The sequence below is a fragment of the Carettochelys insculpta genome, chromosome 3, assembly GCF_033958435.1.
Source record: "Carettochelys insculpta isolate YL-2023 chromosome 3, ASM3395843v1, whole genome shotgun sequence".
In the NCBI taxonomy this organism is placed as follows: domain Eukaryota; kingdom Metazoa; phylum Chordata; order Testudines; family Carettochelyidae; genus Carettochelys; species Carettochelys insculpta.
Window position 1 is genome coordinate 100924907 of NC_134139.1, and position 15662 is coordinate 100940568.

Genomic DNA, 15662 nt, shown 5'->3' on the forward strand with positions numbered 1-15662 from the left:
CACATTATTACCAACTTAATATCTGTTTTAACACTTTCAACACACGTGAACCAGACTGTTTCCAGTTATACATTCGTCAGCCTACGGGCCTTGGGGCCTTGTATAAATTGGCACCTGATCTGCCACTGTCACACATACCATCCAATAACCCCAAAATTTGTTCTGGCAGAACTCTGAGAAAGTGAGAAGAAAACATAGTATGATTCAGGAGAATATAAGATGTTTTCAAAGGAGAAATGTTCACTGGATGAACAAAGTCTGAGGCAAAGGAAATTTCATTACCATTTCTCAATTTATATATAGTGGAAGAAAAGAGGATTAGAGTCAATAAATAAGACTATTTAAAAGAAAGATTATATTTTTCAGCAATAGTTTCAATTGGAATCAATGTACATAATGAATATTGAGCTTCCATTTGCATGTCAGAAAACATCATGGTGCCTAATTGTAATTTAGAATGTAATGATTTTTCCATACATCTTCTTAGTCTACAAAATAATATTTGCTTTTCAAATAGAGTATGGATTATATTTGAAAGACTCTTAATTACAAGGTGTACTTGAGAAACACACACTAGTCAAATGTATAATAGAACTCTAAACAGCGAGGAAAGAAGTTATAATAGGCACTGATTTTTATCTTCTGCTGTTTAAAGCATTATGGGCACTAATCTGCATGCTAATGAATGGAACATCTCTTTGCATTCATGAATATTAACTACAAATTGTCATATTTTATACAGATACAAAGGGCTTATCTTCACATACAGTGCTCGAGTGGAACAGCTGCACAGGTGCAGCATGCTGCTCTAGCATTTTCATGAGGACACTACTAGGCCAGTTGGAGAGCTTTTTCTGTTCTGTTTTCTGTTTTCACTTCCCCAAGAGGTGGTAGGTACCTATTCCTACTGGAATATGCAACTCTAGGTCTGGACTTTAATTCCAGAAACCTGTGGAAGGGCCATTGAAATTTGATTTGCTATTTTGGCAGTGTCTCAAAATCTCCAGCTATTTTTTACATCCTCAAGTCCATGGACAGCTCCATTTGAAATGTATGGGAGAGTGGAAGTCAAGAAGAAGAAACGTAACTTTCTTTTCTTTTGCGGCTGTGAAGACATACATATCTAGGATAAATCATTAGTGATTTTTGGGAAACTGAAGTCAGAAATAATTAAAACTTGAAATTGTCACATGTAGTATAATTAGGGGATAGTCTCAGGGGGTAGCCAGGTTAGTCTGCAGTTTCACAAAAAAAATTTAAAAAAAGCAGCTCTCTGGCACCTTAAGGGCAAACAAATTTATTTATTAGGCAATAAGCTTTTGTGGGTCAGACCCACTTCCTCAAATTTTCAGATAGGGTTATTCATTCTATAGGCTGTGGGCACTATATTGCTGTATCTCCTCCACTAATTAAGTGATTCCAGTACGATAATTTGTAACAGAGCATTTAGCTATTAGAGGGTGACATAGCCATTCATGGTTTAGCAGGTGTAACATTCCATTCTTTTTTTGTCTCTCTCTCTCTCTCTCTCTCTCTCTTCTGGTAAGTTTATTTTTAAGGATGAATTAGACCTTTAGGATGAGATTATCCCCCTGACAATATCATCTGATTTCCTTATTGATTGTTTACAAAACTCTAATCCGATTGAAGCATATTATTTTCCTTTTTCTATGTTTGCTTCAATTAATCTGACTGTGCAAGCTTCTGCCATTACTCTCAAACTGGTTGTTTGCTAATACTCCTATATTGTCTTTTGGAATTCTTGAACTTATTGGCTGTGTCTACCCTAGCCCCAAACTTCGAAATGGCCACGCAAATGGCCATTTCGAAGTTTACTAATGAAGCGCTGAAATGCATATTCAGCGCTTCATTAGCATGCGGGCGGCCGCGGCACTTCGAAATTGATGCACCTCGCCGCCGCACGGCTCGTCCCGACGGGGCTCCTTTTCGAAAGGACCCCGCCTACTTCGAAGTCCCCTTATTCCCATGGGACTTCGAAGTAGGCGGGGTCCTTTCAAAAAGGAGCCCCGTCGGGACGAGCCACACGGCGGCGAGGTGCGTCAATTTCGAAGTGCCGCGGCCGCCCGCATGCTAATGAAGCGCTGAATATGCATTTCAGCGCTGCATTAGTAAACTTCGAAATGGCCATTTGCGTGGCCATTTTGAAGTTTAGGGCTAGTGTAGACATAGCCATTCAGTATAGCCATACATACAGACGGTATTTGTGATTCCTCAGTAATCATTAACTTTTGTATGCTTTGGGCCCTGTATCTGTTTTCCTTTGGTCACAATGCAGAAAGCCAATGTACCGATAAAGACATTTTCTTCAATCATTGCATTAGTTTTTCCAGATTTAGGTAGTCTCTGTCTCGAATGCATGAAGTTTGTTTTTGTGTTCATTATGCAGTTTCTTTTGTGGTTTCTGTCCAACTACTGCTTTCGTTTGCTTTTTATATTTCAGTTTATGTATCAAATATAGCAATAATTTTAGATGACTAAAATAAACATCAAAGTAAATTACTTTTTTATTTCAGCAAATATATTAGATCGTTATGTTCAATTATAGCAGCTCATGCATAAATGCTCTTATACCTACTCATCTTCAAGAAATTATGTAGGTTTTGCTAAGATACACTATTACAGTTGTCCCTAGTTCTATAATACAGGAATTATAGTGAGGTTTAAAGTTGTATGAAAACATGTCCTATGAATACAAGTTTAAAAAATTACAAGCTAAGAACTATTTTTAAAATTATTCAAGTGAGGCCATCTAGTTCTCTTCAGATCATGAGATCTAGTTATTACCAATACCGGACAGTTTTTCAGTAGAGGTTTTAGTAGTGGTATTTTCGCCAGATGCTTTTTTATGCTATGCTGCACACCTCTACCCCCGAACTTCAGTTGTACATGGTATTGGTCTTCAATTCTGGTAACAAACAGCTGTGTTTTGCTCCTTGAGCACTGTTCAAAAGCCTTAGAGAAGACTGCTTTTCAGTGAAGTCAATCTGTATCTAAATTGAAAAGAAGTTTGGATTTGGATGGGATGAAAGGTCCTATATAAATCTCAGACATTTTCAGTTTGGATGAATAACTGAATAGATTTACTTCAGGTGACTATTTTGACAGAAAGCACTTGTGTTATTTATTGTAAATATTTGGATAACAGACACATTTTTGTGGGTTGGGTGAAGGTCATGCAATCTACTGAAGGCAGTCATTATCTTATAGTAGCCACTTGTAAGTAATGATTCAAGGCTTACATAATTATATTTGCCTTTGAAAGACAAAAGATGTATGTTAACATTCTGAATTATATAGAAAGCCATTTAGAAATGTAGGCGCAACTGATATTCCTCTTTACTCCTTGATGTGCAATAGCCCAGTAAACAAAAGTAGAGACTTCTGAGTTGTGAAAAAAGTCCTAAATTTACAGAGGAGTCTAAATTTTATTTGAGTAAATGCACTTATTAAAATTACAAGAATGTTTGGGGAACTATTTTCTGAAACCAAATTATTATGTATTAAATCTAAAGCTGACTATTGTGCTATTTCCTCAGAACTGGGATGATGAACTCCATAAAGATGAGAAAAGATTTACTGTATGTGGAGTATTGTGTTGTGGGTTACTATAGTTGCTTAACACCATGGCGTATCTCATCAAATCTAAGTCATTTTATCTGAGAATTTTAAGGAGATTCGAGTCTTCCGGCACCCAGTCTTGACTGAACTTGGGCCAGTGTATAGTGTCAGGCAAGAACCAAGTTGTATCATATGATTTCTACCCATAATTAGGCAAATTACATTTGATTTATCTGAGTTTTATTTTAAATTTCTAGGGACTGTTTGCATTAATTGTTTGGCTAATACTGCACAGACCAAAGAGTATCTTAAAAATACCTTTAATAAATAATGTTGCTACAAAACAATCTTTCACTATCTTAACCATTTTGTTGCATTTACCTACCTCTTGTGGAGTGTCTTTTTGCCTCTTTTCTTATAAAGCCATGTAAAAATAATGGTGCTCCATACAGACCTACCTCAAATGGCCAGAAGAGCTGTTGAGGAGAAAGGAGTGAATTTTAATGCTGTATCAGTATGATAGTATGATATTTAGGTTATATTTTCTTTCTTCATCTCCACTTTATGATCTTAAGTACACAGAATGTAAGCACATGCAATCCTCTTATGATGGCCCCGGCTATGGACAGGTATTTCCAAATCAGACTATCAGGGAGCTTGAAAGTCTTGGGCTGTGTCTACATTACCACTTTCCTTAGAAGTAAGGATGGTAATGAGGCTGTTTGGAGTTTACTAATGAAGTGCTGCCGTGTATAGGCAGCACTTCATTAAGCAAATTCCCCCCGCACCGGCAACTTCAAAGTTTTAAAGTTCCCCCCTACCTGCTGTTCAGAATAAGGGAATTTCGAAGTTGCCAGGGTCCTTTCGAAAAGGACCCCATCTGGATGAGCAGCGCGGTGGCGAGCCGCATCAATTTCGAAGTGCTGCAGCTGCCAGCATTCTAATGAGGTGCTGAATATGTATTTCAGCACTTCATTAGTAAACTTTGAAATGGTTATTTGCATGGCCATTTTGAAGTTTTGGGCTAGTGTAGACATGGCCAAAATTTTGTAAGGGGACTTTGAAGATGCCCCGGCACTTCGAAGTACCGGCGGGTGAGCTGTGGCTAGACGCGTACTGGTACTTCAAAGTTTAAAACTTTGGAGTTGCCTCGGGGGAGTTTGCTTAATGAAGTGCTGACTATGCATGGCAGCACTTCATTAGTAAACTCTGAACAGCCTCATTACCAACCTTCCTTCGAAGGAAGGTGGTAATGTATATGCAGCCCTGGCGAACTAGTATTTGGAATGCTTCACTTCCAGCTCTTTGCTTCCCTGGCCAAGGAGCCTCAGTGTCTAAAACCAGGTTGGTGGGGGTACCTGGGCCCTCCTGCTACACTTGATCTCAGCCTAGGGTCCTGTGTGAGTAAACCCTTGGACAGGGGAATCTTCCAGCAAGGAAAATATATTCATTTCCTTGGGCTACTACCTACCTCTGTCCCTTCAGTTTGTGGTGTGTTCCCTGTAGTCCAGGCTGTTGTGGTGCGTTGCTTCTAGTATCACCCTGACATGCGCACTGGGTGACATTCTACTGTGGTCCGAACTTCCTCCACGTTTGGTGGCCATCAGTTTGGCAGGGCAAGTCAGTACTGTAGTCATGTCTAAGGCCAGGTGCCCCTAAAGTCTCTTCCATAATTACGTTTAGTCAGGAAGATGTTACATGTTTCCTGGTGGCTGCCTTGGCTGAAAGGCTAGTGATCCTCCCCTCAGACAGGGAGATGGCAAGTTCCTTCCCCTTTGCCAGTCAGCTCCAAACTGAGCCAGATTCTTTCCTTCTTTTCCCTCTCCTGGTCTTGCACTGTCTTTCAGTACAGCAGGCTCTCTTTAACCCTTTCTGTGCCTATGGATGGTTTCTCCACTTCATCACACAGGCACAGAACTCAACCCTGGTGTTATAAGCAGTGAATAAAAATAGATGTATAGTTTGTTCTATGTCTTGTAGTGAGTATGGGTTATAAATTCGTGTTGCTGATTAAATGGTCTTGTTAAAGTATTCCATTATGTTTGTTTGTTGATATTATGACAAGATAAATTATAACCTTTCATTAAAAGCCCCACCACCACATCCATATTGCCACAAGCAGAATCATCAATGACTCAGTTTGTATTAGTGTCTCTTGTGATTTGTGGTTCTTTGCTCTTCCTTTGCCACATTGTCTTCTTAGAACTCATTAGCAAATGATTAACTTGGCAGTATTCCTGACAGTAAAATCTAATAAGCTTTATAGCGTTCTCTGCTTAACTGAACGTCTGTGGACTCAGCTGCCTTAGACCTCACCTGTCATTCCTATGTCTTATTAAGATGGCTGAGCTCAGCTTTGATGCTTTCAATATTCAGTTCTAGGAAAATCTTTCTATGACTGGTGTTAGGCAGCTCTCAGGAGCGGGTAATCAGCTCTGTAAAACTCTTCCCCATGAGGTTGAGCACAGCTCATGTTAGGCAGCTTTCAGGACACACAATTCAGCCTTCTGTTCATACCCCTCATGAGCTAGCAACAGGAGGATTAGAATACGCCAGGCACCAAAACAAAAATTGGAATAGTTCAGAAGAGAAGAATCAAGGTAGGAGTCCATAGACTGGGCAAAAAATGAGGGTAGAGCATATATACCATCAGCAACCTCAGCATCATCACAAGAACAGACAGAAGGGAAAAAATTGAAATGTTTTACTCCCTTGCTTTGTGGAAAGAGAGCATGAGCCTCGCATTGTACCACCTTTCACAGAATCAGACAGGATGACACATGTGAAGGAGATATGTCAAAAGAAGAGGACGTGAGATGAGATTGTGTGTTTTTTCTTTTACTCCCAAGGGCAATCATTAGACCAATGGCAGGAGGCAAAAAAGAAGAAGGCAGGAAGCAGGAGTTTAGCAGCTCATCGGAGAAGCAACAATATGTCATTGTCTGATATTGGTTTGAGGGTAAGCTTCAGGAATGGCAATGGGAGAACAGAGAGAGAGGAGAGACCACTCAGAGTACATTTATTCCAGATGCCTTACAATTTATTTCAAAGTGAGTATAAGGCTTTCCTTACTGAGTCTTGGGAGGGACATAAAGTGGCTGTTAGAGAGCCACAAGTTCCATGATATGGGCAATTGGTAGGGAACAGAGAGGAGCTCTGACTGGTGCTTTAAGAGCAAGAACTAAAAAATAATTAAGAATTTGAATACTGAGAGGGAGAACAATCCTTGCAATTAATAGCTGATATATATTTTCAGCCTCAAATGGAGAGGTGATAGCATATTCTCTGGTATGCTGAACACCTAAGCTGAGAGAACTCTTGTCTGAGGAAAGGATTCAGATGTAGATACATTCGAACAGCACTTGTAGTTCTCTGTGCCTTAAATATTGAGTCTGTTCTGGTAGGGCTATGGTCTGAAGAAGTGGGTCTGTCCCACGAAAGCTCATCACCGAATAAATTATTTTGCTAGTCTTTAAAGTGCTGCCTGACTGATTTTTTGTTTTGATAGTACATAGACTAGCCCAGCTCCCTCTCTGGTACTATTTAACAGGACTAGTGTGTGACTTCTGAGTTCAGATAACAAGAGAGAGCCTGCTGAACAAAGCTGGAATGCTCATTAGAAATCAATGGAACTTAGTCTCCTAGATCACTAAGGCCGTGTCTACACGTGTGCTTTTTCCAGAAGCAGCATGCTAATGAACAGCCCAGAAGTTGCTAATGAGGTGTGGATGTAAATTTCTGGCACCTCATTAGCATATGGTCACATGATTCGGAGCCTGGATCAAGCTCTTCCAGACTCCAGAATAGCTGTGTAGAAGCGCGGCCCCAGGGATATCCCAGAAGGAAATCCTCCTTTTGGAAGCCCCATCTTCCTGAAAATTTTCTGTGTCATCTTGGGCAAGTCATTTAGCCTTTCTGTGCCTCAGTTCTCCATCTGTAAAGTGGGGATAATAGTACTTCCTTACGTCAGAGGCGTGCAGTGAACTGAAAGTCTACAAACCTGCTTGCCACATAAAAATGTGGATTTTCCATTTTTACAGAGAATCTTCAGTTTTCACATTTTGTGAAAAAATAGAAGCACGTACAGTAGAACCCCATGCCACCAGCATCCGTGCAGGAATATGGGAAACTCATGCTGCAGCTTGAGGTGGTGGGGCTCCTGATATCATATGGTAGCGTTGTTGTGGGGAAAATGTATATTTTACTTTTTCTTTAAGCTGAGAATAATTGGGATCTTTATATTGAAAACTAAGGATTGCTGGCCATGAAAATAATTGTGAAGTGCTCTGATTCTGTGTTAATAGAGGGCCAAATGAGTAGACAGACTTGAATTTTGAGGAATAAAAGGACTTCCAAGTAGCGCGGGCACTTCGAAGTAGCTGCGGCTGACCTGCGGCTTCACGCAAGCCTGCAGTTGGAAGTTTCACACTTCGAAGTTGTGCAGGGGAGATTTTGACAAATGAAGTGCTGCACATGCACCACAACACTTTATTAGTTATCTCCCAACACCCTAATTACCATGCTCTCTTCGAAGGTCAGGGCTAATCTAGACACAGCCATGGAGTGGTATATTTTATCTGACTCCTGATCCTGAATCATGAACGCAACCACAGTACTATTATGGAAATACATGAGAACTAGAAAGTTAAAATGACTAGAAGCCTGAAGATGAACTAGGGTTCACCAACAAAGTAAGCAGCTTACTGGCAAAAAATAAATTGGATTTTTAACATCTTTTCCATGTCAGTGTAAAATGGTACTGTTTCAAAACCCCTTGCCTATCCACAAGGCTGCTCTCAGCCCTCAGAGCCCTTGAGCTGTCAGGGAACTTTTATTTGAGTGGCATTTTACAAATGTATGCCAGAGCAGAACTGCCTGGTCCACTGCCAACAAAATAAAATCTTTACCCTAGCAGGCAAGTGAAGATTAAAGGCTGTTTTCCCTTGCTGCAGCCCTCATTACAAACAAATTTGGTTGGGCCCTGTGAATCTCCAGGTTATGTGAAAAGTAAAATTGGCATGCCCTTTTATTACCCAATCAATTACATTTCATTTCCAGAGATGAAACTAACTTAAGAAATAGTCAAGAGAACTGCTGAAGTGACAACTGGTATTTACCTTGGGTAAATCATTCTGAGGAAGGAGGAACCTTTTGGTGACAGCTGTGTATGAAGACCAAAGGGCAGAGGCTCTGTATGTCTGGCTGAAGCTGGCAGCAACTAAGGTACTCTGCAATTATATTCTTCTTGTAGTGCCTTAATAAAGCAGGAGCATGGCCTGCCTCCACCAAGGTAGTTTTTTGTTAATATGCTTTCCCCTCTCCCTCCTTTCACACACCTCTGTTTACATAATTGTCACTTTTGACTAGGTCATGTTGACCCTGCAAGAGAGAGCCCCAGGACAGAAAGGCCAGTTGTGTGGCTCAGAGTTCAAGGCAATTGATGCTGGACTTCTGTTCAGACATGAATGAAATGTTTTATACTGAGAGCACCTTGTCTGGAGGGTGGAAATGATAGGTAACACTGGTAGGGGCAGAATCTGAGAGTCCTGGGAGACAGCCAAGAGTATACCCCACCATGCCATGTACTCTGTTTCCTTGCCTTATGACTGGTGGAGATTCAGTGCTTTCAGTCTTGACTGTCTTTTTGTTGTATGATGGTACATGACAACTATTACTTGATAGGTGGAGAAACAGAGGCAAAACCAGATTAAATAACACACCCACAGACACCCTGGTCTGTAAAGCTGAGTTGAAATTAAGGTCTCTGGACTCTATATCTCCTTTTTGACCACTGATTCACCTCACTATCATTTCTGTTGCTAGGATTACAGTGATGAAATAGAACAATTAGAATTTCTTAGAGCAGCAGATTCAATAAGTGTGTAAGGGACTATAAAAATCTCTGAAGGGATCACTAGAGGCCTCAAAGCTCCTAATATTTGCCTAGTATATCAATGAGCTGGAAAGTGCTATATTCCATTATATGGACTTCATAAATTTGGAAGATTTGACCGAGTGGTGACCAGATACATAGGAGTTCAAAAGAACATACTCAAAATAAGAACCTCATCCAGTAAAGAACAGCTTCCACAGTCACTGGGCAATAAATGTTTGAAGGAACCCCAGGACTATGCATCCAAAGATGTTACCTCCTGCTCCAATCAGGAAGTAATCTCTTTGTGATGCAGAATGCCAGTCAGTTCAGCAGGGTAAAAGAATAAAGTTTCAGTTACTATAGCTAGTGATTAAGCTGTGAAATAAAGGTATTCAGTCTCTGACTGCAGGTTTGATTGCAGCCCAGAATGGTAGTAGGGAGACTACCTGCATTTCACAGAAACAAAGGACAATGTAAGAAAAGCAGAACATAAATTGTAGTTTAAAGAACCAGCATCCACAATGGTAACAATCATACACTGGTAATCACAGAGATACATTTCCAGAATTATGGCTTGGAAGTATTCCCTTCCTCTGATTAGATATCATTTTGTATCTGATTTGCCTATGGTTTTCAAAAGCATTCACTGATGGCTTCTCTTCTCACTGAACGCAATGAGAAAACTCTTAGGCTATGTTTCGACATCAGCATTATTTTGAAATAAGCCAATCCAAAATCGCTTATTTCAAAATAACACTGCTATACGCAAGAATGCATTTTGAAATAGCATGTCAGGAAAACATAGGCTGCATCTACACTATTAAGTTCTTTTGGAAAATCAGTTCCTTCTTCAAAAGAACACGTGGAACATCCACACACAAAATGTACTTGTTCTATCTGAAATTGAAAGAACGACGGTCTTCTTCCCAAAGTTGTCTTCCCTTTCCGGATTAGAAAGAGCGCCTCCTTTCAAAAGCTTCTTTTGAAAATAATCACGTGTGGACACTCCCAGGACTGCCCTCCCCGCCCCGCCCTTTTTTTTTTGAAAGAGCAGTCCACATGGCACCAGATTTTTCGATCTGTGGCATGTTCTTTCAAAAGAGCAGGAGGCTGTGTGGATGTTCTCTGTTGAAAGAGCAGATCGATCTGCTTTTGTGTGTGTGGACAGACTGTTTCAAAATTAGTTTTTCAAGAACTTCTTCAAAAGATTGCTGTAGCGTAGACGTAGCGATAGTGCCTATTTTGAAATAGTGCTACTGGACACCATTATGGCTTATTTCAAAATAACACTATTCTGTGTCTTAGAAGTGTATATTTCAAAATAGGCATTATTTCTCCTGCAGTGATGCTTATGAAATTTGAAATATCATCCCTGCTATTTTGAATTTATTTTGAAATAGCGTGTGCGTAGGGTAGATGCTTGCAAAGTTATTTAGAAATAACAGCTGTTATCTCAAACTTTGCTGTGGCCATGGCCTCACTGACTTCAAAGAAAGGAGACTGGATCAATACCGTGTGGTCTTGAAAAATCTCTTTCCCAGAGGTTACAGGACACAGAACATGAAAATGCAGGCTGGAATCATTCCAACATTAAAAGGAGATTTTATCTGAGAATTCCGGTAAAAAACAAATGCTAGTTCAGCCTTAGTATACAAAGCAAAGATATGATATTCAGACTCAGGCTTCTGAACCTCAAGGGACTCTTTAATGCATTTCCTCTGGTTCTTTACAGTACATTGTATTAAAACACTGTGATTTAATTATTAATCAATCTAAGTTATTGACCAATCAGGATGTTTTTGTTGCATTATAAACCAATTGTAGTTGATAAAATAATAATACTTTCAGTCATTGTGCTGTGAGAATTATATAAAATATTAATATTTAATAATTAAGTTATTAACCATTCAGGATGTTTTGGCTACATTATTAACCACTTTTAGTTGCTAAAATAGTAATACTTTGTTAGTCATTTTCCTGGGAGGACTATATAAAACATTTGCCCTGTCATATTCTTTAAATATGTGTGTATAGTACTATAACAAATTAAACAATTAATATGCAGTATGTGGCTTGTTAGGGTAATGCGGATCACTAATTTCGCTCCTAAACCTTTGAGATCTGACTAACACTATTCCAGCGGATCAGTATCCATATAAAAATGAGTCACTAACTGTTCCTACTTTTAGCAAAAAAAAATGGTCATGGATGACTGAATTGTAAGTCGGGGTTGGTTTTTATATTCTCAACAAAATTATTTGGCTCTGCCTGAACTGAGATTTTCTTCCCTTATGGGAGCAGGAAAGGCCAATCACGGGGTGTCAGTGCAATATATTCTCATCAACTATATGTTAGTTGGCTTGATTAATGCTCAAGGTTCTAAGCCTTGCATTACACAGGTGAGTCAAAGATGATCTCATATTGGCCTAGTAGCTATTAAATTTTACTGTATGGCTGCTTTTGTGATCATAATAAATGTGTCTAACTTCACCAAAATAATCATATTTTGTCTTAATTTGTTTATAGGAAAGAATTTTGCATGATATTGGCACCTGTCTGTGGAACAAAGAACCTTAAACATGAGTTACATCTAATAACACTCAGCCTACGTGGCAGCTGAGTGTTATTATCTTTGTTTTTCACAGCAGGAAACTGAGGCACAGAGCTGGAGTGGCTTCTTCCCTAAAATTACTGCAATAAGTTAGTGGCTGATTCAGGTAAAGAGTCCAGAAGGTCTGCCTCTTTCTGCTCTCTGCTCACGCCTGAGCACCATACACCAGTAAGATGTCACTTGTGATATGGGTAAAAAGGCAGGGAGCAAATGAGGGCAAAGTGTTTGTTTCTTTGTGTACTCCAGGCAACCTCTGCTCCTATGTTGGCTGGCTATCTAGTGAAGCTGTGTGAAACACCCTCAGTGCACTGGACCACAAGATGGCAGATGATAAAACAGGGTGAATGAATCACTCAGACATGGTGTCAGAGTGAATCCTGCGTTCTCATCCCCAGATTGTTTCCCAACATGGAAGGGTGATCAGTGTAGAAAGAGCAGAGTGAGAAGCTTCTCTCCAGGGCAGGCCAACAGGACCAAGGACACATCAGGCAGCCAGGCTCCAGTTGGGAGCCATATTGGTGAAATTCAACATTATCAACGTGGAAACCTTGTGAATGTTGAGACCCGACTGTATTCCACTCTGGTGAGAAATCAGTATGAGAAAGAAAGTTCATACAGGCATGAACTTAGGATGTGTTGGGCCGTGTCTACACTACAAGATAAATTTGAATTTAAGGAAGTTAGCTCGATATTACTACATGATTGTCTTCACTGTAAATACCATTAGCTCAATTTAGGGAACACTAATATCAAGATTATATTATCACCCTTACCTGACGTATAGCATCAAGCTCAAATTCAAAATTCGATTAAAGGCCAGTGTGGAAGCACCACATCTTAAAATCAAATTGATTAGCCTCCAGAGGTGTCCCATATGTAACCCATAATGCCCTTCAGAGCTCCACTCTAGCCTCTGATCTCCAGGTGTGCTGGAACTAGGTGACAGGAACACCATGAACTTCAAAGCAGGAGCAGTAAGACCATGGCTATGGGATCACCTGATAAACTTCTTTCTTTGCTTGCTATTAGTGCTGTGAGTGCCTCTACCCATTATAAATAGCCCCTACAGAGAGGTCATGTTTCTGTCTCTACACTTGTTATTTTTGCGCTGCTTGGTGACAGTCATTGCCCCACTACACCACATGGCAACAAGGCAGTTGTGGGGGTTGTGCTTGCATAAGACACTGAGAAATTTCTTCTCAGCAGTTTACATTTGTGTTCGAACCCGTGCTCCCTCCCCACAGGTACCACACAGTCAGGGTCATTCCTGCACTCAGACACATCACGGGGGTAGCCCTCAACCCAATAAAAGGACATGCCTGCCATTTCATGCTGATCATGCTGCCAGATAGCCCCATGTCCTAGCTTGTGTGTGTTTAGGGCTCCAAGGTGTAGTGGTCAATTGCAGAAGAATGTTGTACGTGAAAGCTTAGGGTTGATGTGGCACACATTCCCCACCCCACGTCTACTGAGCCAGGAGCAAGTCTCAGGGAAAAACTACCAAACGAGATAAACAGTGGCTTTGTAGCAGAACAATTTGTAGATAGAAATAAGAGGAAGGGAACAAATGTGCAACAATCTTGTATGATGGGATGTGGTAAACATGTAGGCAGGGTTAAAGAACAAGAAGTAACAGAACCAATAACAGATCATTAACTGACAGCTAAGGAAACATCATAAATGGTAACGAGTGACTGAATGGAACTGTATATAACCAACTCAGAAAACAGTGCAATTTGGACCTTACTGATGGGCCATGGCGCTGGTGCCTCAGAAGCCTAGAGAACTCTCACTCATCCGCAGCTGACCGGGGTCCCCAGCTTGCCAAAGGGACATGAGATGCCACTTTCTTATCATGCTTTTGTTTTTTGGTTAAGAGTTTATTGCTAAAGCTAGTCAGGGCAATAAAATGCTTGTGGTTAACAGATATCTTGTCAGCGTGTTTTGTACTCAGAGGCCATTTCTGCACATGCCTCTTTCTCTGAAAGTGGCATGCTAATAAACAGCCCAAAATAAGTCATGGATGTAAATTCCTCTTGCCTCATTAGCATAAGGTCACATGATTTGGAGTTCAGAAGATGCTCTTCCGGACTCCAAAACAGTGTGTAGAAGTGTGGCCCCCGGGGGGGTCTTCCGGAAGGAAGTTCTCCTTCTGGAGACCCCTTCTTCCTGAAAATTTTGGGGAAGGAGGCTTCTCCGGCAGGGGGACTTCCTCCAGAAGAACCCCCGGGGGCCGCGCTTCTACATGCTGTTTTGGAGTCCAGAAGAGCGTCTTCTGGACTCCAAATCACGTGACCTTATGTAATGAGGCGCAGGCAATTTATATCTGGGCCTCATTACCATATTTTGGACTGTTTATTAGCATGTAGAAATGGCCAGAGAGCCCATTGTCGAACTTGAGAACTTTTGACTGCAACACAAGGGCAGGAAATAATTTTGGGCACTTGCAGATGCTGAGGTGAAGTCTCCCCCAGTGACTAAGATATTTGGGGGCTTGCAGAAGCTTGGGAGAAGTGTCCATTGGCAGCTAAGATGTTTGGGATCTTGCAGATGCCAGGGGGAAGTCTCCCCTGGTGGCTAAGGTAGTCGGGGGGACCACTTCAACTGGCCCCTACTCAACTCCCCCCCATGCCCCTAGCAAGGGACCAGTGGTGCTTGCAGACACCAGGGGAAGTGTCCACCAGTGGCTAAAATAGTCGAGGGCTTTTTGCTGCCAGAGGGAAGTCTCCCCTGACGGCTAAGGTAATCGGGGGCACTACTTCAACTACTTCAACTTTGAAACTGGCTCTGCTGCCGCAGAACACAGCGCCCCCCCCCTCCAAATATTTTTGGGAGCTTGCAGTCCATTGCAGACACCTGCTGGTTTGATATTTCTGTTATAAAGTCTTTTAGCTAACATCTCCAACCTGTCTTCATGCTTTGACCCCACAAAAACACAGGGGGGGAGGTCCAGCTGAGATTCCTGTTTCTGTTGTAAGTTCAGTATATGATATGTCACTGACAACACCCCTGTTGGAAATGTCTGTGTAGTGAAGAGAGAAGTCAAACATTTTTTTCCCCTAGACTTTTCTATCCTCTTTCTACTAACTTTGAGAATACAGTCAGGGTCCCTGTATTATTTTCATGGATCAGATGGAATCACAAGAAGGAGGACATACAGTGGACGTCCATTTGAGAACACAGCCTGTGCACGGAAGCCTTATAGTGCACTGGAAAGTCGAAGACCCTCCCCTCAGCAGCTTTTTTCTTTCCTCCAAAAACTTTCCCATCTTCACTTTCTTCAAGCTTTTCAGGGATATGTCACTCCCTTCACCCTTGTTGGCAATGTCTGTGCAATGAAGAGGGAAGTCAAAATTTTTTCCCTAGACTTTTCTATCCTCTTCTAACATTGAGAATACAGTAAGGGTGCCTGTATTATTTTCAGGGATCAGATGTAATCATTGGAGGCAGGAAACTCAGTGGATGGCCAGTTGAGAATTGAGCTACAGAAGAAAGACATTTCTGTAAAATTTTGCCATCTCTGTGGATGCCCTACTTTTCCTTCCTTCCAATGTGAAAAGTGGAAATTTGCTTACCACAAAAAGAGAAAGAGGAAAA